The sequence below is a fragment of the Coturnix japonica genome, chromosome 5 (genome assembly GCF_054131305.1).
Source record: "Coturnix japonica strain WE chromosome 5, WE-NBRP24, whole genome shotgun sequence".
NCBI classification, from domain to species: domain Eukaryota; kingdom Metazoa; phylum Chordata; class Aves; order Galliformes; family Phasianidae; genus Coturnix; species Coturnix japonica.
The window spans coordinates 30,168,127-30,191,002 of record NC_140667.1 but is presented as its reverse complement, the minus strand read 5'-3'; the positions used below and the strand labels follow the sequence as shown (position 1 = coordinate 30,191,002).

The window sequence follows — 22,876 nt, the reverse complement described above, 5'->3', positions numbered from 1 at the left end:
GTTACTTTGGGAGCATTATACACAGCTGAAAATTACTCATGTGAATCTAGAGGATATTTCAAATAAATAGAAAGGATTGCTTAAGCCTTTTCAGTAATCATTTAATGCTATGAAAGAAACACTAAATGATGGTAAAGATATTTAGTGATTTGCACTCAGCCAGTGAGGCTTTCAAAGGTACACAGCCAAACACTGTTCCTTTCTACTGAGACACTGGTTAGCACCAGATCAGTGTCATTACTACAGGTTCTTAAAGCAGAATAACTGCGTTAATGTAACTGCAGAAAATAACTGCAGAATAACAGTGAATAAAAGATGAATATGCTAGTATTTCTTATTTGTTAATTTCAGTCTAGGTTAGAATTTACAGATTTGAGACTGATAATGGCCATGAGCCTTTACCTCGAGCTGTCTGGGATTCTTTATTTTGAAAAAGATAAATAAAAAACCTTTTCTGATTTTTTTTCCCAAACTAAATCCCATGAAAGCTTATTTGGGAAATTCAGCATATTTTTAGCCAACAAAGAAGAAAATGAAAAGCAAACTTTGGGATAAAATGTAAAAATTTATCAGGGAGTGGGGTTAAAATTGATTTTAATGATTCAGTCCATTCCCTCCAAGGGAACTGATTTTACTTGAAGCTAAAATGTTTTGTTAAATTATGTACTTCAGTTGTTTGGGTGTTATGTCTCTCTTGGAGAAGCACATGAAATGAGCACTATCCTCCTAGGCATTTTAAGAACACATCCACATTAAATAGAATATATATACAGTGGTTGAGCATATAGTCTTTTTAAACTAGATAACAAAATGATTTTGACTTGTTTTAAAATCTTTTCCCTTAAATGGCTCTAAAGCTAAGACTAAAAGATAGATAATGTGGACTGAAAATTTTCCCCCTTGCTTTCAGTTTCGTAGAGAATAGCACATTATAGGTACTTTCCTTTGTGCAAGAATCACATAAAATGCCAGGAAAAATGCATCTGTTTTGGCTACATATTTAACAGCATGATTTCCAGAACCATCAATTTGTCTTTATTAATACATCAAATGCAGTTTGTTTAAAGTGTTTGTCCATTCTAGTACCAGGCTACTATAGATACTATTAGTTACTTACATTTTTTACTGAGATTGGGTAAGATACAAAAAGATACAGCTCTTTGCATAGTGAAGGATATGACCTAGTTCAAGATAAATTAATGCACAGTGATTCTAAAAGCATAAGCAGACAACTGTAACTTTTTTGAAGGTCTGCGTTTATTTTGAAACTGACACACATATTTCACAAGAGAATAGACATTTGTTTTTTATCATAAGATTACTGCTCATCATCTACAAGAAAACAATTGTTATCAGGTATGAACTTAATTGGAATCAACTGCAGCAGTCTTTACAGGAATTTGCCGAAATGTCTGCCATTCAGAGCTGGCTTACCATAATATTCTCTACGGAATAGTTGACCACAGGATTCTCATTCACAAACAGCCAGGTTAAACAGTTAAATGCTAGCAAATCCTGCATAGCCCTGTGGGAAATTTCACTTTAATCCTGAACTTATAAGAGGACAATCAAAGCCCAAAGCCTGGGTAACAAATCTGATCCTCTGTTGCAATCTGTGTCCTCATGGGAAGGAGAGAGATGCTCCCTGTACAAGCCTGAGATGGATAAATACCTAAATGATGAGATAGATGGGGAATGCAGAAAAAGCGTCTGGCTTCAGCCATTCGCTTCCAATTTCACATTACATTGTGAAAGGCAATTCTTGTGCAGCTCGGGAACAGCCAGTCCTGATTACTATAAGTTGAAGTGTGGCTTAAGGAATGATTAATGACAGTGTCAGGAGAAAACAAAGCACAATGAGAGTTATCTCTAATCCACCTGCTTGCAGATGCTATAGTAAGGGAATGAAAATGGCCCCAGCGAGCCCTGATAATAAAAAAATCAAAATAGAAAGGTGCAAAGCTGTAGATATGTATTAATCTGATATATAAAACTAGGTCTTAGCTTGAATAAAGCATTAGGCATGAATGGAGCCCCATAGGTGATAGATATTAGAGCATAGTGGACTTCACATTGTCTGTATTTTTTAAATCAAACAGAACTGTTCCCTTCAGTATTGCCTTTGACATTAATAGGTTGGTATTTGAAAAGTCACAGTTCACTAGATGAGCAGGCTTGTGAGTTCAAGCTCATTAAACAAAATCTCTTTTTTGTTTTTTAAAGGAAAAAGTGACACCATACCACCACCTTGTGGTTTTGCAGTGCATATGCCCAGGTAGCTGAGAATCGGCTGTTTCTATTTCAAACAAGCTATAGTCAAATAAAACGTAATTATGAGATCTTCCTGATCTTCCTTTCTGAAACACGAACATGCTTAAAGGTTACTTCAGTTAGTACAACACACCTGAGAGGCAACGAGACAATTTCAAATGAATCTTTAGATTGTTATCAAGCTGTCCCTGTTAGATTTGCTCTGATTCAATACGGCATCTATTGCAGAAATGAGGGTCACTGGTAACAGCTGTGCATGTACACACTATGGTGCTTCCCTTCAACTTTCCTATTCTCTCTTCCTGATCTGTCCAGGAAATATTAAACCAGTAGCAGAGTGAACTAGGATCTATAGAGGTTCAGGACTTGGAGTCCTATAGTGCCCATTCTCACTGCCTGGCACTTGTGTTCATCAGGCAGGCATGTCTGTTAAGATCTGCAACAGTGACAGTCTGCTCTTTGATATAAATCACAGAGTTCAGATGAGAGCTACTAGCTTGCTTTGCCAGCTTCATATTCTGAAAAGTAGTTCAGTTTTATAATTGAATTAGAATCAGTACTGCATCTTTTTGTTAGGGAAAATTATTCAAAGTGAAGACACAATGTAGGGTTTCCTAAAAAAACAAACAAACAAAAAAAAAACCAAAAAAAACCAAAAACCAACAAACCTGAAACTACCCAGGAATCATTTTTGCTCTCATTAGGGCACAGGCTCCTCTTATATCTCCAAAAGCACCTGTAAAATTTCAATTATTATCATGGAAAATGGGAATACAGCCTGAAAGAGAACACTTCTTGAGACTAACGTGCTTCAGATTTAAGGCCATTGCCTCCTGTTGCCAGCACTGTGGGAATTATTTGACCCCACTGAATTCAGAAACAAAAGCCTCATTGATTTAACTGGGTCAGGATTTCATCCCAATGGTTTTTCTTAGTATGACCAGCAACAAGTTAAATGTTAATTTATATTTCATGGAAGTATTTTAATATTGAAAATATAATGAAGATTTAGCACTTGGCTTTTAATGAGGCTGACATAACTGTCGAAAGAAAGCAAATACATTATTTTAATTAATATCAATACATAAGTGCTCCTGATTTATATATTAAACAAAAAAGAAAGTGTCTTGTCATACACTACAATTTATTCTGCATTCACCCATCATTTACTCAGAATCTTTTTTTTTCATATGAAGGGTATGATGGAAGCTGCCATGTAGAACTGTTCAGCTGCTGCATATGCTATTAGTACTGTGATCACATCACCCTTATTTTCTGATGACGTGCCTCAAATCAATTCTATCCACGTGTCTTTGTCTCTACCTGACACCTCCTGCTATCATAATAATCATGCTGTACGGTTTAAAGCTTAAAGCTTTTGTATACTGTATTTGCTTAATAACACCGGAGAGCCAGACAGTTTCTTTGCTTTACAGATACATAGTTACAACCAGCAAAGGGTTGAAAAAATTTTGATCAAGATATTTAAACCATCAAAACTCAGGTGTGCTACAGCTGCAGTTTTGATTGGTCCATTTTAGAACCTGATAAAAACTGAGGTCTGGGTACAGTTTTAGGTCCTGATCTCTCTTTTAGGCATTAAGATGTTGGGGTCTTTATTCAAGCAAAAGGTTGGAATGGGTAAGAATAGAGTAAATTGCAAATACATTTGGAAGTGTTTTTACCTGTGCAGCAGAGATAAACAGGGGTATTATTCAACAAAGAGAAGTAGTGTTGTAACTCTAATATTTTATGTAGCCATGAAAGATGATTGAGTAAAAATTTGGAAACTAATGCAACAATACTATTAGACAGACATTTCACTTTAAAGATGTAATTGTTCAAAGTCTATATAAATCCAAAATCATGCAAGGCTTATCATCTCTGCTACCATCTTAAGTGTGGAAGCATGAAACTACCACTGTCAAATAGTTGTCTTTTTATCCATCTGTCATACTTCTCCCCTCTTCTCTATTTCCCCCTTCGTTACAACAAAATATTGTGTTTCTTTCAACCTTATCCTCCCTTTCTGTGACACAAGTTTCTCTACTGATCCAAAGCAGTCCTCAGAAAAAGATTGTACTGAGCTTTCAAATGTCTCCTCATGAGCATGCTACCTTTGTATGAAATTCTGGACTTGATACATGCTCTGTTTTAGGTCTGCCTATCTCCCTTTCTTACAATATGTGCACACAGATTTTCAAGGAGGATTCTGGTCTGAATGTATATTTCCTGAAAAACATTGAGTCCGAACATCATACCCTGTAAGATCTGAAGGCAGCAGCCATTTCAGCAGAGATTTACAGACCATCACTAAATGTATTTTAAAAGAAGCTCAAAATCCTGTTTATGTGGTGTAAAAAGCAAGGGGTGGGAGACAGTAAAGGATTAGAAGATGAAATTCCTTAAAAGTGGGTTCCAATTGATTTTGGACACTTGACTGAGATTTAAACCGGCTCTTTCCAATCTGTTTTTGTACAAGCAGATTAATCTCTGAGCTGCTGGGGCTGACATCTTCTTGTATTCAGAAAGCTCCTTAAACAGTTATTTCAAAATATTTTGCATGGCTGTTCTTCCTGGCCAAAACTCATTCCACGCTGCAAAGTCAGAAACCAGCCAAAAGTGGGAGTGAATAATTTACGAAAGACAGTTGGCCTGGTTCTTACAAAGTCAAACTAAATTCTTGGATCCAGCCCTCTTGTCAGTTACTAGGTCCAAAGATGAGCCCTGCAGGTCAAGACCACATCTGAATTGCATATCTGTCTATTTTTCTCTTTTTCTACTGTATATAGACCTTGGATAAGATACTCTGTTTTCACTCATTTCCTATCCCAAAATTGCATCATGTTCTAGATTCAGTCATAATAACGAACAACTACTTGTGATGATATGCTCTAAGAGTAGGTGGACGTTGTTCGTAGCTTGCAGAGTATGTCCATGTTGCTGCCTGGTTCATGTGATACAGTCACTTGCTTTAAAACAGTGCATCAAATTACTTGCTTGCATGTAGTTACTGAGTGTTGACTGCCCTGCTTGCAGGCACGTTGCCACAAAGCAGTGAGGTAGTAGTTGTTGCCTAACTTGTGTCAGTGCTATAGGTGGCCAACTGAGAGGGTAAATGGTATGCTACCTCCTTGTGCTTCCAAATCCAAGCAACCAACACAACCCAAGATCCCCATCTAAAGTGCACAGTAGAGCTATTATTTTAGAAGCCTTCTTTTTCAAAATACCACAAAACAACTTTTCAGCTATCTCTTTTCACATATACTAACCTGCAGCAAAATAATGTTTCTCTATAGATCTTTGCTAAATAACTCAGTATCAAATTCAGTTATATTTGCTCCAATTAACAATAATTCTAGCCATTTGTGTGGATGCTTCTCCTGCTGTGACAGCATTAAAAAGAAGAAAAAGCAATAAAGTGTCATACAAACATTTGAAGTCTGCATCACCCCATGGCATCCAGTGGGTGCTGAAACCCAGCATACTTGGGTTTCTAATAAATTGGAACTCTAACAGAGTTCTAATTTAAGTAGGTGTTCCTTCCAGCTTGAGGATCACAGGTGCTGCTGTTTGTGACAATGTATCTTCTAGTGCAGTAAACCCTTCAGCATTTTTGTTGAAGAATCCCAACACCAACAGCTGGTCCATGCGTTGTTTATGATAGACTTAATTTCATGGCTAAATGAATTATTTTCTTCAGCAATGCATCTACAACATGTACACCAATCCTCAGCTAATTGTCAGTATAGGGCCTGGTATACTCCTCAAGGAAATAACCTGCACCAATAGGAACACATTTATTCTTAGTCTGTGCTGTAGCTCTTTGCACATTCAGAACATTTTAAAGAAGCTAGATTTTTATGGAGCATATTGAGGTGTGTAGTCTGGAAAAGAAGCAGAATAAGCAGAAAAGGAGCATAGGTGTAACTCAGATGCATTTAGCATCTGCAAACAAAAATCAGTGTTCACTCAGATAAATGAATTTCTATGTGATATTCCCACCTTCTCCCTTTGTTAAGCATGAAGCTCCTTTTCTTTTTCTCGTTTCCTATTTTTTTTTCTTTTTCTTTCTTCTAAATCTAGTGGTAGATCTTGCTCCTGGCAGTATGTTATGTTCAACCATTAGTTTATTTTTTAAGACTAAGAAGAGATATTTCTACGTTATAAATTATTTATAAACATCAGAACAAAGGGAGGCTTGTCAGAGCTGCTGGTACTTTGAGAAAACAAAACAAAAAAAAATATGATGAATTTATGAAGAATACAATTTTATGAAGAGGGGGAAACGCAACTGCTAATTATTAACATTCATCTGCAGACAAAGACCTGAAAGGATAGGATTAGAGGGATACATTTACATCTGTCTGTCAAAAAAGAAATCTCATTAAAGGTTTACTAGACTGTCACAAAACTTCTTCTAATGTTAAACTTGAAGGTCTCAAGGGGAAGAGGAATATCTCATTTTTGGCCAATTCAATGAAGTGATATTAAAGAAGCAAACAAAAACACTTGTATTTTTAGTAACAGCTCCAACTGAATCTACTTAAGTGACAAAAAGTTTCAAATGCCATGGAAAAAGTTCTACGTGTCACTGCAAGTTTCACTAGTTTCTATTTATGCAGACGTGTACTTTGAGACATGATATGGCTGCCACAGCAATCACTTTGTGAATAGCATTCATCATCTGGACGCTTCTTTTCATCTATAAAAAGAAATCTGCAATAGGCTTCTTTGACAGTTCGAGATGCTGAGCCATGCTTTCTCTGCTTTAAAGAAACAGACATTAAGGTTAAATACATTAAAAGTGCACAAAAATAAACACACCTTGTACGTACAATCTGTTGACAATAGCAAAACATCAATATCATGTAGTTTTTGATCAAAGATCTGAATCTGTGGAAAATAAATCCTGAATCTAGCCAAAGCTGTCATTTTATTTCTCATAGCAAACTAATTTATACTGAACACACATTGCTGAGGAAAATCTAGAACACTTTCCTATTACTTGAGCTCTTGCATGTGGCCTTAGTAGTAAGATATTCAGACAGCTCCTCCTAGGATCTGACATCTATTTTCTAGAATTGTACTCCGGTTGGTTTTATTTTGACTCATATACTGACTTGATTAACATATGAAATGTCTTTCAAGGGAGAAGGTTTTCATTTTGAGCCTTGTGTGGCTGTCAAAACTAACAAAGAAAAATATCACAGGTTCATCCAGATCAGTGAAAGTCCATGTTAGAACAATTTTCATCAGTGTACAGACCAAATCCAAATCCAAATCAAACCCTCGAGATTCAACTTCCATTCCACTTATTAAGAATTTACTTTCAGCTCTTGGATCAGATTCAGAAAATGCCTAGAACGTTAACCTCTGATTTTCCATTCATTTATTTTTGTAAGTCTAGTTCGCACACTACTCTCCAGTTTCTGTTTTCAAACCTGGCTGGTGACTGCCAGTGCCTACTTTTAAGTGCAATCACTGAGACAGTATAAAATGGCCTGATTTTCAGAGGCTAGACCCCAAGGTCTGAAGTTTCAGCTCTCTAGGTCTTTCAGCTTGGGCAACCAAAACAGATGCATCCAAATGTAGGCCCATATGTTTGAGCATGTTGCACCACTATATATTCACTCCTTGGCACTGTTGAAAGGCATACATTCCCTGCAACCCTCCTACGCTCCTCCCTCTGTTCTGCTCCATTTAGGTCTGTGCACATAATCTAGATTTCAGGTAACCTGAATGAAAAAGTTCTTTCTGTTCCACTAGCTGAAAAAATCAGATGATCAAGTCTGGAGCCTGCACTGCAGACCACCTTTCAGTATCTGAATTCCCTGCAAGTTCACTACTCAGTTACTGGCAGAGGACACTGCCTCTGAAGGGAAAGACAAAAATGAAGGCTTTTAGAGCAGCAGTTGTGTAAGCAGTAATAACAAGGTATTTTGTTCTTGATGTATCTAGTTCCATATTATCTCTTACCAGAGCTTTTTTAACAGAATTTATTGGTATAATCCATGTGAGCTATAAATGTAAGAAAACAATCATCATAACTTTAGGAAATACCTTAATACATTCTTGAGTGACTTTTTAAGAAATATAGCATAATCCATACAACAGTGACCAGCTGTTGTATACAGTTGTTACTGTATAACAGTAAAAATCTCTAAGAAATGTGAGATTATAGATGACAAAAGCAATTGGATTCTTTGAACTCTGGTTCAAGAAAGGATTTTAAGAGGTCTCACAGTATTTTCTTTCCTGTGTTCCCAATCATACATTACATTTGTTCTAATGATATTTTAAAGAGCAGAAAAGGTTTACAAGTTCCTTGATAGAAAATTAAATTCTATATCTTTACACTTGGAAGTCTATTTTCTGTTAATCATAAGGCAGATATAGGAAGCCAATTTAAGAAGCAAATGATGAGAGACTTTAAAAGCTACACTAAAGCTACAGCTGAGTATTTTGCACCTGTTTTCATATATATAAATTTAAATTATATATATTAAAGACCTTATTTTTTTATTTATTTATTTTGGTCTAAACTAAATGTCTGGGGCTGAACCTCATGAAATGCCTGCCCAGTTACCAGATAGAGCACAGTTAGAGAAAGGCGACTTATATCAAAGGATTTCTGCTAAATCCAAATTATTGTAGTCAGTGGTACTGGTTATATCAAAATGAAGAGTACAGTACTCTCTTGGACGTTTATACTGTTTGTTATTGTAATATACATTGCTACAAACTCTTTATGGCTTACAGCAATTTATTATTCAAGCATTCTTTTTTTTTATTACAGTACAGAAATACCTGGTGTAGACAAGCAGGAAAAAAATCATTGCTGAAACCCATCAAAAGCAGGACTTTTACAAGGCAATTGCTGAATCTTACCAACATTTGGAATCTGACTTGAGAATGATCCATTTTCAAATGCCTGCTCTTAATTTTTCCTCTTTACCAACCCCTTTGTTGTCTGTGTACAAGTGCAGGAAACGCAGTCCTAGAAGTACTTTCTGTTTTCAAGCAAGCTAAAACTTGTGTACACTCCACACAGCCTGTCACATCTAAGCTTGACTCCACAGCAGTGCTAACTGTAGTGACATAGATACTGCACATGCATAGGGATGTGCTGACCTCGGGCACTCTTCTCTTCTCACCTGTAAAGGAGTCTTCACAGCTCTGTTGCTCACTGAACTTTTCTGTCTCCTGCAATCAATTACATCTGGTGACTTTTTTCTTCATTTTCCTAAACTGCATTTTTGTTTTGTGCTTTACATTATTTTATAAGTAGTATTCACATGGGTAAGTTGTGAGGTGGAGATGCGGGAAAGGATGATTTTCCTAGACAGATGATGCAGGGCATTGGCAAGGGCAGCAAGTTGTTTGTTCCACTGATCTTCTAGAGATTTCTGTACCAGCAGGTGAATAAACAATAGATTGTTGTTTTTCCCCAACATTTTTAAGAATCTGATCATAAAACAACATCTTACAATTTGTATTTGGCTTTGAACAAACAAACAGGAAACTAGCTGTGAATAGGTGTAAATTCAGATGTAAGAAACCCAAAAATAATCAGTAGGACTCTGGAAGACTTCTGCAAAATGAAGACAGGAGCATGGATCATGTGTATAAAATTGTGGTATTTGGGCATGAAACAAAGGGACTTGAAGCTGGCATTCTACAACCGCTCCTGAATCCATACAGCCTGATCATCTGTGCAGGATTTGACTCCTGGCAGTTTTTTGCATCCTTATGGAGTGGTAAGCCTGCTATTACTCCCTGTTACAAAGAAGTTTTCCAGATATTTTTAAATATACCTCTTACTGAGGGCATTATTTTGATTTAGTTATCAGTAATGAAAAGTGGGAGTTAATTTTGAATGTTAGTGGAGCTGCTCAACAATAAATTCTTGACACTAGAAATGAATTAGGTTATTTTTAAATAATGCAGATAACTTCTCCGAAATCATTTACATGCATTGTTTAAATTCTGTAAACACTGACAACTCTAATGTTGAGGTAGGACATTCTCCTAAAACAGATGTTCTCATTTAAGAAGGAATTAATTCAGGACATTGTATAGGGAGTCAAACTAGGCGATCACAGTTATCATTTCTGGCTGTCTAAGCCATGAATAATGTGAATATGCAAATATCTTGAAATGGCATTTTCCCTAGGAAGTAACTCTATACTTGCTCACAAAATCTATCTCATTGTCTGGTGACAGACTTTATGTTTCTGCTTGGTATGCTGTGAAGTGGGAGAAGATTTCTAAAACATTGTTGGAAAGTGCTCCAAGTTTCAGCAGATTTCATGGGGCTTTGCGTGAAAGCTTTAAGTGCCCTCTTTTGGTGTAATACTGGAATTGCAAGCAGGCTTCGTAACTTAGCAACCTTTTGCGGGAACCGCAAATTCCCCAATCATGGGATTTCTGCCATGAGTTTTATACAAATGAAATTTGCTCGCACAAAAAGCAGCTCAATTTATACTAATTCCTATTATATGGTGTACTTTCAGAGCTAATCTCACACAATCATTTCATGCTTTGCCATGAAGTTCTCCAAAGACATTGAACATTGACTGCAGTACTTCAAGAAGAACATATGCTTAAAGCCAGTGCATCTAAAATGAATATGTGCCTGGAGAACATAGTCATTTTTCATATATTTTCTGTTGGTTTAGTGATATGGTTGTTGTGCTGTCTTTCTTAAGTTCACAGGTGGACATAAAAACTGTGGCAAAGTTCTAGTTGCAACACTTACAGTGCAATAGAAAGCTAAAATTATGTGTTTTAAGAATATACAGATACATATGTGAGGTTTCATAGAATCACGAAATGGTCCATGTTAAAGAAGTTAAAGGTTATTTAGTTTCAAATGCCTTCTGTGAGCAGGGCTACCACCCACCAGGTCAGGCTGCCTTGAGGGCCCATCCAGCCTGATCCTGAATGCCTCCAGAGATGAATCATCCACAGCTTCTCTGGGCAGCCTGTGCCAATGCCTCACCACACCCTGATTAAAGAATTTCTTCTTAACATCGAACCTAAATCTCCCCTCTTTTAACTTAAAGTAATTCCCCCTTGTCATCGTTCCATGCCCTTTTAAAAAGTCATTCTCCGTCCTGTTTATAAGCTCCCCTCAAGTACTGGAAGGCCGCATGAGATCTCCCCAGAGCCCTCTCTTCTCCAGCTCACAGCTCACTCAGCCTTCCTTCATAAGAGAGGTGTTCTAAGCATCTAATCATTTTCCACTCCGATTCTATGGAAAATGGTTTTCTTACCTATGTTTTATGTCATTTAAAGCAATTAACTAGTCAGAGTTGCCAGTAATCTTTGATGCTTTGTAAATGCCAAATGTCTTGAGAGGTTCCCCTATGCCAGCTAAATTAACTCCTAACTCCTGGACATTTCATAGTGTACAGTATATGCACATAGAAGTGTAATTCAGTTGTCAGAGATCAGAGTTTTCAAGTTTTGTTAGTAATTACTTTTCTGGGCCTATACAACAAAATGAATAAGACATGACATCTATTTTCTGGCTTCTTAAGTAAACTTACATTGAGTGAATTCAATCATTGATTAGCTGTTCAAGCCAATGAGACATCACATTTTTCAACGTCAGAAATTATTACAATTTCCATTGAGCCTGTGATCTAATTTGAACTGAGTGGAAAACAATTTTCTGTGTCTGATAAAATATTTGAAAGATTTCAAGAATTTTCCTATCCTTTTACAAACAAGAAACCCTGTAGCAGCCTTCTCAGTGGCTGAAACCCACTCTATAGTATGTAAGTTCAAAACTCTACCAACCTTAATTCAAATCAAAGAATGTGGATTTCCCACATCTTATTGATAGCCAAGCCACTAAGAGGCTGGGTATTATTCTTTGTTGGTTTTGATTTGAAAAGACTGATGTAGAGAGTGACCCACAAGTGGTGTGGGCTCTATCAACTAGGACTGATTTTCAAGTTTGGGAATGGCACAATACTAATTATTGGACAAGGGAACTAAAATCAGTGTACTCATTTAATACTGGGATATGAGAAGGTGCTAAAGAAGATTTTGTCTTTGCTGAAAAGATTTTATAACAAACTATCATTTATGAGATGTAACTACCGTACATCTCTATTTTCTAGGAACTGTTCTTTCCTGGCTCTAACAAAGTTCTCTTTGGATGGATTTCTGATAAAAGTATACACCACATCTGGCATCATTAAACAACTGCAAAAAGCCTCCTGGTTCCACAGAATGCGGCTTCATCTCCTTACAGATGAATTTTGATTCATTTAGATTTGGGAGGTATAGTTGAGAGTATATCAAAAGCTTTCAAGGTGGATTGAAAGCCCTGAAATCCAGAGGTACAAAAATAATTTTTAAAAAAATCGTAGTGCTTTAGTAAATGCAGTTTCCCAGACAGTCTCAATGCCTTTGGGTTGTTGTTGTGGAAATGCTAAGTCACGGCCTGAAACAGTGATTGAGCACCTGTTGGGAAGGCAGGGCCAACCCAGGGGAGCTCAGCTGCATGCAGTGCACCTGAGAGACTAGAATGAGTGGAGCCAGGATTTATTCCTTCTGAGATCTCATTCAAAGGCTGGTAGTGGAGGTGAGGGTGTCTTGTTGGAGATCCCTGTGTACCTGAGGTATTCTGAAGGTAAACAGCTTTTTTATTTTTGTGTCCACAACTGCTGCATCTGGGCTTGTCCTCATTTGCTGCAGCTGGAGAATTTTCCACTGTACTATTATGGTGGTACTTTCCATCTCATTCTGGCATTACAGTGGCTTATCAAGATTTTTTTAATGATTAGAGTAGCCAACACTGTTAGATCTTTAATTGCAGAGGGCAAGAATTAGGGGCAACGCAGTCAAGCACTCAGCACTACTTCCAACTCATTTGATTAATGTAACTTGAATGGGTAAAACTAATATGATTATAACAACAAAAAAAGTAAGTTTTACTAGTTTCTGAGAAATCATCAAACTTAGCTTTCAGAGTCTCCCATTTTTTCAGAGGTTCTTGAAAGTTAAAATCTATTTGTATCTATAGGAATGGCAGATTCAGGTCTTTGATGTTGAACTGGAGCCTATCAATAATTTTATGAATTCTGATATTAAAAAAGGAGCACGTCTAATTCATGTTGCTTTAAATTGTCAGCTCTGGAGTATTTACCCTTTCAGAGCATCATTTTCTAGACAAACGTAGACTCTTCCAACCAACTTTTTTTCCATACAGGCATGTAATGAGAAGTGAGATTATAATCCTGACTGAGTGAAAGAAAATAACTCACAGCGAAGGCATTCGTGTGTGGTAAGTTTTCAATTTATGGCAGACAGACTAAAACTTGGGGCCATTTTTTTTTTCCTTCAGTTTTAGCTGCTGAAACACACTCTTCTCAGCCTTCAGACTGACACCTTGTTGCTCTCAGTTCTAAAGGCTGAATTGTTGAGAATTTAGATCCACCATTAAATCAGTGTGGTCTAAAAATTGTGTTAATGCCTTAGCTTCAACCTCTCTAAGACTGTCCTCTAACCCTGAATAAAAGTTTTGTTTTGTTTTTTAAATGCTAGTGTACTCATAAAATAATAATAATAATAATTTTAAAAATCTCTATATAAGTACCAAAATTTCTCCTTATCAGAACTAGCCCATTTGCTCTTTATTATAGAGATTCTCCTATTGAAAAATCGAGGGAAGAAAAAAAGAGCACTGCCATTGCAAGATATTAAAGGGAGACTTTTTTGAATGGTTTGGGTGGTATTCCTGGTTGTTTTTTAAGAATGCTTTAAAAGGGCTAAGTCTGAAGTTATTAGATTTGAAAGTCATTGGAACTGAGGAAAAAGTTTTGTGTACATATGTGTACTGTTTTGTGGGGAAACATCTAGCCTTCAGGGAGATTAAGTTAATAAAGCAACTTGATTTCTTTTTTTTTTTCTTTTTTTTTTTTTATTTATTTAAGTGGGAGTTTGGAGAGGATATTTTAAAAAGTAAATATCTCTTAAATACCTTTAAATATTGACAAATTAAATATGAAGTCCAGGACAATAGATCTGTTTCTATCACAGTGCTGCTTCTTTGAGTGTGATCACAGTATAACAGAATAAAATAGGTGCATCTAGAAGAGCATTAAGTAGCCAACATGTAATAGTTCACAAGAACACATAATACGTGGGACTTCTGGAAGCTTTTTCAGATGGCGGCAATTAATTTTGTAACAGTAACAAAAAGTGGAAAGTATTTTTTAATATTATTTCCCTCTTCCAGAAACGTACCTGATAAATCTGGCAGTGGCTTTTCTTTTCTTACTCTCTGTTCAAATCAAACCATAATTACTCTGGCATCAAGGTCAGGCAACTTGGCTAGCTCTGAAGGATATCATCTGTTTTTCTCATGCTTGCTGAACCTCTCTTAGACAAATTTTGCATTGTTTTTTATGTCAGTTTTATCGTAGAACATCGTGCTGCCATCTGGGAAGAGAAACACTATGGTACAGGAGCAGCTGGTGAATGAGAATGGCCAAATAAACATTGGCACTCATTCTGCCATTAGGTGAGATAAGGGGGCTGAGGCCAAGCCAAAAGAGACAGCCCCAAACTATTGCCATTATCCTTCACTGCTCCTTTCTCCCTTATCTCTGTTTAAAAATACAGCTAACGTTCATTTTAGAGGGGGGATCCAAACCTAGCTATCAGGTATTACCTGATACCCTTCTGAAGCCTGAAAAACAGAGATATCCACAGTCAAAAGCATCTGAGGTGCCTTGCCAGTTGGCTGAGTGACTGGATATACTTATTGCACTGGAAAAGTAATAAGAACATTTAATAATTCTGTAATGATTCCTGTCAAAAAACTCTTCAGACATAAATTAATTCTCCAAGCTTATGAGAATGAGTAGGGAGCAATTGACAGCTTTTTTGTGGGCAGGGAAGTTGGGGCACAAAGAAGCAAATATCTGTTTTGCTCGGGTTTGCATATAAAGTTTATTACTGACAGGAATATGTCCTAATTCTCAACTGCCTAGCCTCTTGCTCTACCAGCAGCCCAATCTTCCTTCTGAAAAGTTGAGGCTAGCACAGAAATTTAGGGAGAATTTAGTACTTACTCAACATTTGTCTCATGAAACGTGAACATTATGTATGTTGGTGTTCTTATTTTCTGGAGAGCTGAACTGAGTTACCTTTTGAGAATTCCTTACTGGCACACATGTTGCAAGGCAACGGACAAAGGAACTACTACATCCAGCCACCTGCGGCACAGACTGTCTAAAAGCAGCTGATACTTAACTTCTGGACACTGACTTTGTGGAAGTAGCTCCTTTGATCTCAGACTGTATATGCATGCATTTGTAGCATAAGTCGCTTAGGAGTCTATTTACACTTGGCACAGGCTGGCCAGATGCAGTTGTTAACAGTGCCTCCAATGGCCAATTAGCTGGCAGTTCTGGGAAGTTTTACTTAAAATACAGGGGGTTTTTTGTTTGTTTTTTGTTGGTTTGGTTTTTTGTTGGTGGTGGTTTGTTTTTTTCTATTATCATGAATGGCTGTCTGACAAAAACATGTAAGTTTTAAACTGAGAAAAAGCCATCTGTATCATATTTAAAAACAAGAATGGATTATTCTTTGCAATCTATTACATCTCTTGTGTTATCTAACACCAACTCAGTTGTCCAGTCAGGCTTGATTGCCAATAGCCTGTACTGTCTGATGGCTGTTTGGGTAGGTTAGTAGTCTTAATCTACTTCCAGTGATAACAGCCGTCTTTCTCACAAATTCACGTACGGCACTGACTGACATGCCTCTCAGCCACAGGAAGGCTAACATAATGGTGTCGACTTTGTCTTTCCTTTGCATAGAGTGCCATCATTCAGGTACACTAGTTGGGCAGCCTAGGAAAACTTAAACACCTTCGACTCTACAGTCATTGGTCTGAGCTAACATCCCTTATTGCTATTGAAGAGCAAAGAAAAGCTCAAATAGCTTTGCTTTCTTCTACTTTCTGTGCAACTGGAAAGACCAGCCATCCACAAGTCATGGACTTTTAACAGCAGGAAGAACTGCTATTAGCTGTGACCTCTTGTCATGGCACAGGCCACAAAATTCCACGTAATAAGTATGGACTGGGAGCCAAAACTAGGCTGATATTCAATGATCAGAATTACTAAAGAAATCTAGCTACCTCTTGCTCTGTAGTACATGTATGTAATCCACCCACTTCTTGGTGCCTGCCATTTTCCTTGGCATTCCTTTCTCCTCTGTGCAACTCTTCCAGTTTTACCTATCCTTGAGGTGAGGAATTATATTTGCTGCATTTATTGAGGTCTACAAAAATCACCCTGCAACTGTATGTGCTGTTTGGCTGTTGACTCTAAAAATTGTTCCAATGGGCTGAATTCTCATGGCCTTTCTCTGTGGGAGCCTTGTTACAGGTCTCTCCCCTCTGCTGCTCTAATTGTGTTCGTGAAATCATCTCAATTTGCCTTGACAAAGTTGAGAAGCTTGCAGATAGATGTGGTGTTCTGTCACTTCATCCTCATTTCTTCAGAAAGCTCCACTACTTACCTTTCAGATGGAAAGTACTGGGTGTAGCCACAGTCGTGGAGGGCATGATCTAGCCCCACCAGGTTTGAATCATGTTGCTACATCTCTGTGTTTTTAAGGTGACCAACTGTCCCATCATACTATCTTTGCTACTAGTGATTTGTCCTACCTTTCTATTTTCCCAGGACAACTTCTGTGCATCATGGAGAGCACAGATGTTAAAATCACGCAAAAATGACTAGAGAAAAACTAGTGAAAAATGAGAAGGAAAAAAATATTAAAATTTAAAGAGCCAAAATTAGATGCTTGCAAAAGATAAATTTCTTGAAATGGAAAAACTACTTTAAATCAGTGATTTGACTTTCCCAGAGCATTTTTGCAAGTTGATGTTATAAATATTTTGAAAACCTGGACCTCTACAACAAGAAACTTCAAATTCAAAATATCTAAACTGAAAACAGTTTAAACATGTATAGGAGTAGGAGTCTAACTGCAGCAGCAAAGATTCATTCAAGACTGGAAAAGTCTCAAACTTAGCATTTTTTTTCTGTCTCTGAGGAGGTGATGTCACTACTCTGAATGCGATTGTCTCAGATCAAGCTAAGTACTTTGAAATTAGCTTAGGTGTGCACTGTGTTTCAATTGCCGTACTGCAACCTTGCAGTAGGTAGTGATGTGTTATGTTCCTTTTGTCCACAAGATGTCGATGTGCCCTAAGAATTCTACCGCCTAGTCTAGTATCACGGAACCATTTGAGTTTGAGGGGACACTTACAGTTCCTATAGTCCAGCTTCCCAGTTCCCAGCAATGAACAGGGATGTGTACGCCTAGATCAGGTTGCTCAGCCCATCCAGCTGATTGGGTCTTCCTGTATGCTTACATGCTAATACAGAAACAAGCAGATACAAGATGACACCAAAGTTTTTGCTTTATGTGTTAGTATTTAGTATAGCTACAGTGCCCAGGCCACCATTGCCAGGATTCTTACACGATCCCCTGAGCAAATGTCACTGCCCATAATGCTCATTAACAGTAAAGACACTTTATTTTTTATTATTATTTTTTTTTTTCCTGAATTTTGCTTAGCATGAAAGCTACATAACTCACTTGATCCATGGTATCTTCTGAATTTCCTTTTCAGTTTGTTGTGCTCTCAGGCTTTAATTTGATTTAAATGTCTGATTGAATTCAGCATATATCAAGGAGTGTAGTACTAAAAATAGCTTCCCGGCAAACTTAGTGCAAAGTTTGGAAACCATCAGCAGTTCAGGAAGTATCTGAACATAAAATGGCATGACCGTAGAATTTTGACTGTATGTTGTGGAAATGTCAGGTCACAAAACAGAGGGAAAGTTGAATGAATCTTTGGGAAGGTGTATATCTCCCTGAAGATCTTTTGTGATATATTCACCTGTTTGTGCAATGAGAGAGCTGTGGGGAGAAAACAGACAGCAGTGAGCAGCAGCAAATGTGTGCCAGGAGGGGAAGCTACCTCTGTTAACTTAAGCATTATGCCCAATAGACTGAACTCCCAAATAGGAACTACTCAACATCTGACTCATTGAGGAAGTGGGTGGAATATGTCTATATGTATTAACAGCTGTCTTTGTTTACTGATACATTTTAGTTTAAAAAAGGATTAGATTTAGTCTTATGGAAATACAGATAATTGCTAGTCTTTACAGAAAGCCTTAATTTTGCTTTCATTTGCATGACAAGGTTGGAATAACATGAATGTCCTAAACTAAAACCAAGAGATTAAGGAGAAGAAGTTGTCTCTTCTGGTTACAAAGAATTCCACAGGACCTCGGGTGATAAATATTAGTAAAAACTTACATTTTCCTATGTTTAACAGATTTAGTCTTTTATTTGTGCCCTTTAAATGTAGATGAAGCTCACAATATATTTGTCTGAGATTGAAAGCTATGCATGCAAACAACATGGACTGATGTAGTCCTTGATTGTTTTGATTTAGACTTAGTTAGGACTAATGTAAATGTAGAAGATTTACACTAAAATACCAGCATATGTTAGCAAGACCAAAGTGTCAAAATGTTATATCTGGAAAGGTAGAGGCCAAGGTGGGTACTTTTATTGGCTTTCTCTCAGGGAAGAAGCAGTCAGCATTTATGAATGTGTTTCAGTAATGCAGTAACTGCTGCCAGTTTGTCCAAAGCCAACTTTTGCCAAATGCCTGTTCACTTCTTCCATTTTCTTTCAAAAGACAAAGATGGACAATGAACTGAATGTCATTTTTACAATAGATTTTACAACACTTCAAGATAAGTGAAACTTGTTCTCCCTTGAATCTTTAAAAAAAAAAAACAAACATAAATTAATTGTTCATGTTTCATTTTGTGTAGTATAAAGTACAGCTCAAGCATTGTCTCTTTCTTATGTTTTGAAGAGAAGACTAATTTTTAATCCCCATCTACCTGCATAAGTTAGTGGAGTTGGTGAAAGTAAGGGGAGTAGTTTTATGTTCAGAGTCTGCTCTGTAAGGGAATGCCTTCTATTTTATTATATTGGCCCACAACATTAGAGGCAGATGTTGATGGTATGGCAGTGAAGGCTGAATTTTCCCACTAATGTTCCATGACATGTTGTTGCTGCGCAACAGATAGCAGTGAAAGGGCAGTCTGACAGCATGGCATCTGATGTAGAAATGTATATAGAGAAAAGGTGTGGAACTGAATACTTCCATGCAGAAAAAAACTACACCTGCTGAAATTCATCATTGATTGCAAGGTGGTGGGTTCTGTATTTCAGCATTGGTGACAACAACCGTGGGTCACCTATGCTGGTGCAGATTTTTGCATGCTTGGCATGCAGGCATTTGTACCTTGCTTGGTACAATGGACAGTTAATGGTGGTAGCTATTGTTTTGTAGCCGAGAATTTGCTCAATCAAATGATATCATTGTGCTCTTTATAGTCATTGTAGTTTCCCGGGAAACAAATAGGGGGCATTACTTTTGGAGCAATCTACATACTGTACTTAGTTATCATCTGTCTAGTACACATGATGTCTTCATTTTGCCTTCAATGGGATAAATCTTGGCTGACAACAGTTTGTTTTATCTGCAGTTCTTTTTTTCTGTTACCTTGATTCCGAGCAATAATGTTTCAACACGCTTCTATTTTATGTCATTGTCTAAGGGAAATCTTATCAGTTTTATAGTAACACCAGAAAAATTTTACAAAGTATCTTTCTTTCATTATAAATCCCCTTTGGTACTGAAAGGAGGATGAGGTATTGCTTCCTACAAACATAAGTGATAGGAGCTATATAATGTGCAGTAAAATGGATCTTCTCCTTACAAAAACAGCATCTTCCAAGATCAGTTCAGATACAAAAAAAAACATGCTAGACAACATTTTGACCTGGGCCTTGTGAGATACAGACTTTGTATCTGTTCTGTTCTTCATACTGTTGAGACTTCAAACAAATTACCTTGAAATAGGTATTCTCAGAGATACCTAGGTACCTACCAAGTGTTACTTTGTCTTTCAGGTGACTGACAACCTCTGTGGATCTTGGTATATCTGCATTATCTTTTGAGGTTAGTTTATGATGAGACTAAGACATGAGTTTTATCTCCCCAGACGTAGAGTTCTCCATCCAAATAATTGTCTAGACTTTCTACGGTCAGTGAAGAAAAATAGGCATTGGAGAGCATGATACATCTATTCCTTCAGCAGATGATTCATGCCCTAAAAGTGCCTATTTCTTTCCATTGACTAGAGAGGAACCTTAGTCCTCACTATAGCTACCTGTAATTGGATGAGAGGCCATGGGCAGCTGGTCTAAAAGTGTGGCCCCAAGAACATCTGGAGGGTCACCTTTAAAGTGTGTAGTGTATCACCTAATGGCTTTAATACCATGGCTGTCAGCAGCTGCCTGGAGCTTCACAGGTTTACAGGATAGCAATGATGACTTAAGAATGGGAGTGACATGCTCATGGCCATACTTGAGACTGTTATTTAAGAACAATGCAGAGTCTAGCCCTTACGTTGCTTGCTAAAATGTTTACTACAGATACCCAAATGATTTTGAGGGGCTTTGTTACCATATTGTTGAGGGCCAAGTAAGGGCCAGCTGAGAGAGATAAAGCCTGCTCTTTGGTGGTTTTGCACATCTGATCTGCACAGTACTGCCTGCCAAAAGCTTTTCAGGTGTTGAGACATTAAGAATGTCATTTTGGAAACAGTTAAACTATTGCTGACCAGGTATGTGTAACCTGAGAATTAAAGGCATGTTATGTTTTGAGGGTTTTGCTAGGTTTTGTTTGTTTTGTCTTACCACCTACAGATTTTCTTTCTCCAGAAATTTTATGAACCATTATTAAACATCTGTTAAATCAGGCAAGAGCCAGGAAAAAGTTCAGCTGGATTGCACTCCTCCAAAGAGCAGTGGAGCTAGCCAGTCTGCTCATTTATTAATTTATCTGTTTCTCCCAGAACTGTTACTGTTAGAAGGATGTAAATACCTGAGGTTCTTCTGTCCCAGGGAGGCATTTTCCAACATGAGCAATTCCATGATTCTAAGGCATAAGATTAAGATCTTGTGTTCCACCCCTGCTGCATTTTACCATTTTCTGAAGTGCACGGAAATGATGAGAGTTATGGGAACATAGTATGTTCCTGAACAGTTTGACTGAATATACTCAATAACCTATTTCTGTGGCAATACTACACTAGCTATCCAGAACTTAGAAACTGTGTTTATTTTTGTAGAATAAAGAAACCAGTTCTGGTGAACCTGGCTTCTGAAATAAAACATGTTTCTGCCTCCAGCTCCCCATCCCACTCCTCTGTCAGGGTTTACAGTGGAGTCAGTAGAGGGAAGTAGGTGTAGGATTTTCCCAGAAAAGCTTGGTGTCCCAGAATAAACCTCTGCAGAAGATGGACACCAGCCAGCATCACCTAAATTAAGTGGTTAAAAGTCAGGCAGGATCTTTCAGCCAGCTTTGATACAAGTACCTTTGTCTGGGAGTGGAGTAGACAGTTACCTGTGATGAAGTCTTAACTTTAGAGCGGCTCAGTTCCTTACAGCTCATGCTAACTTGACACTTTGTTCATAGCAACTACCATGAAATCTCCGTGTACTAATACATGGAGCCTTAAATGCCATTTGCTTTCAGAATGATACAGAGTCTATACAAGTGTGAAATCTGAATGAAGCTATTGCAATATAAACTCAGAGCATATAGCTTTTCATTCAGAGGAGCAGGGGCAGAATCTGTCTGTGAATCTGTCAAAATGGAGTTGCCATCTGTTATCAGAATGCCATGTTTCCTGAATAAAACAATGGGACTGAATTACAGCAGTTTGAGTTGTATTTTTCCTAGACTGTTCCTGATTGTGAAAAATCTATGTACCATTCCTGTTTCTGCACTGCTAATGCAGACAGCATGAAGGAATTGCAAGCCTCTCATTTATTACCTCTTTGACCAATTAGCAGGTTCTAAACCTGAAAGTATTTCTGCATTTTTAAACTCTGACTGTCCAGTAGTTATTCTATTTTTTGAGGAAGTGCATGAATTCGGATATGACAAAAATTGCTACAAATATTTTGTATGCACATAGTGCACAGCTAAAAGGATGTGAGTTTACAAGGTAGATGAAGATGTTTTGTTTAAAGTAAAAACAGTTGGTTTTTAATGAGGCCTTAGAAGTAGTACATTCTTCACTTTCTTCCTATTTCAAATTCCTAAATTGGCAGTTCTGAATGTTTCTTAATTCTGCTTTTTCTCTCTTCCTATCTGTTTTAGAAATCTTCAGTGTAATTGATGTGAGTTTAGTGTTCTGGTAGTGAGAGGGAAGGAACCAAAGGCTGGCTGTGCTTTATTCCTCTGTCAATCAGCACTCGTTTAGAGCTGCCACAGGTATGGGATATGTGGGTCCCAGGGAATCAGGCACTATTTATCTGTAAATAAAATGCATGAAGTATTTATCTGCTTCCACTGACATGTAGAATCCGCTGTGTGCTGAAATCCTCCCAGACAGGTTTTGGTCTCCAAGGAAGTACTTATATGTCCAGAATAACATGGAGCAAGAGAAATCATAGCTTTTTG

The 22,876-nt window shown here is 37.5% G+C and overlaps 1 long non-coding RNA gene across 2 annotated transcripts in view; it reads left to right on the top strand.

Annotated features, from left to right (window-relative positions):
• Nucleotides 1-13,573, top strand: part of LOC146760737 (uncharacterized) — a 240,784-nt gene extending 227,211 nt beyond the window's left edge. For both annotated transcript variants that reach the window (XR_014947169.1, XR_014947168.1), the window contains one exon: nt 13,499-13,573. This is a non-coding gene — a long non-coding RNA (uncharacterized LOC146760737). The remainder of the gene's footprint in view (nt 1-13,498) is intronic.
• Nucleotides 13,574-22,876: the final 9,303 nt, after the last annotated feature.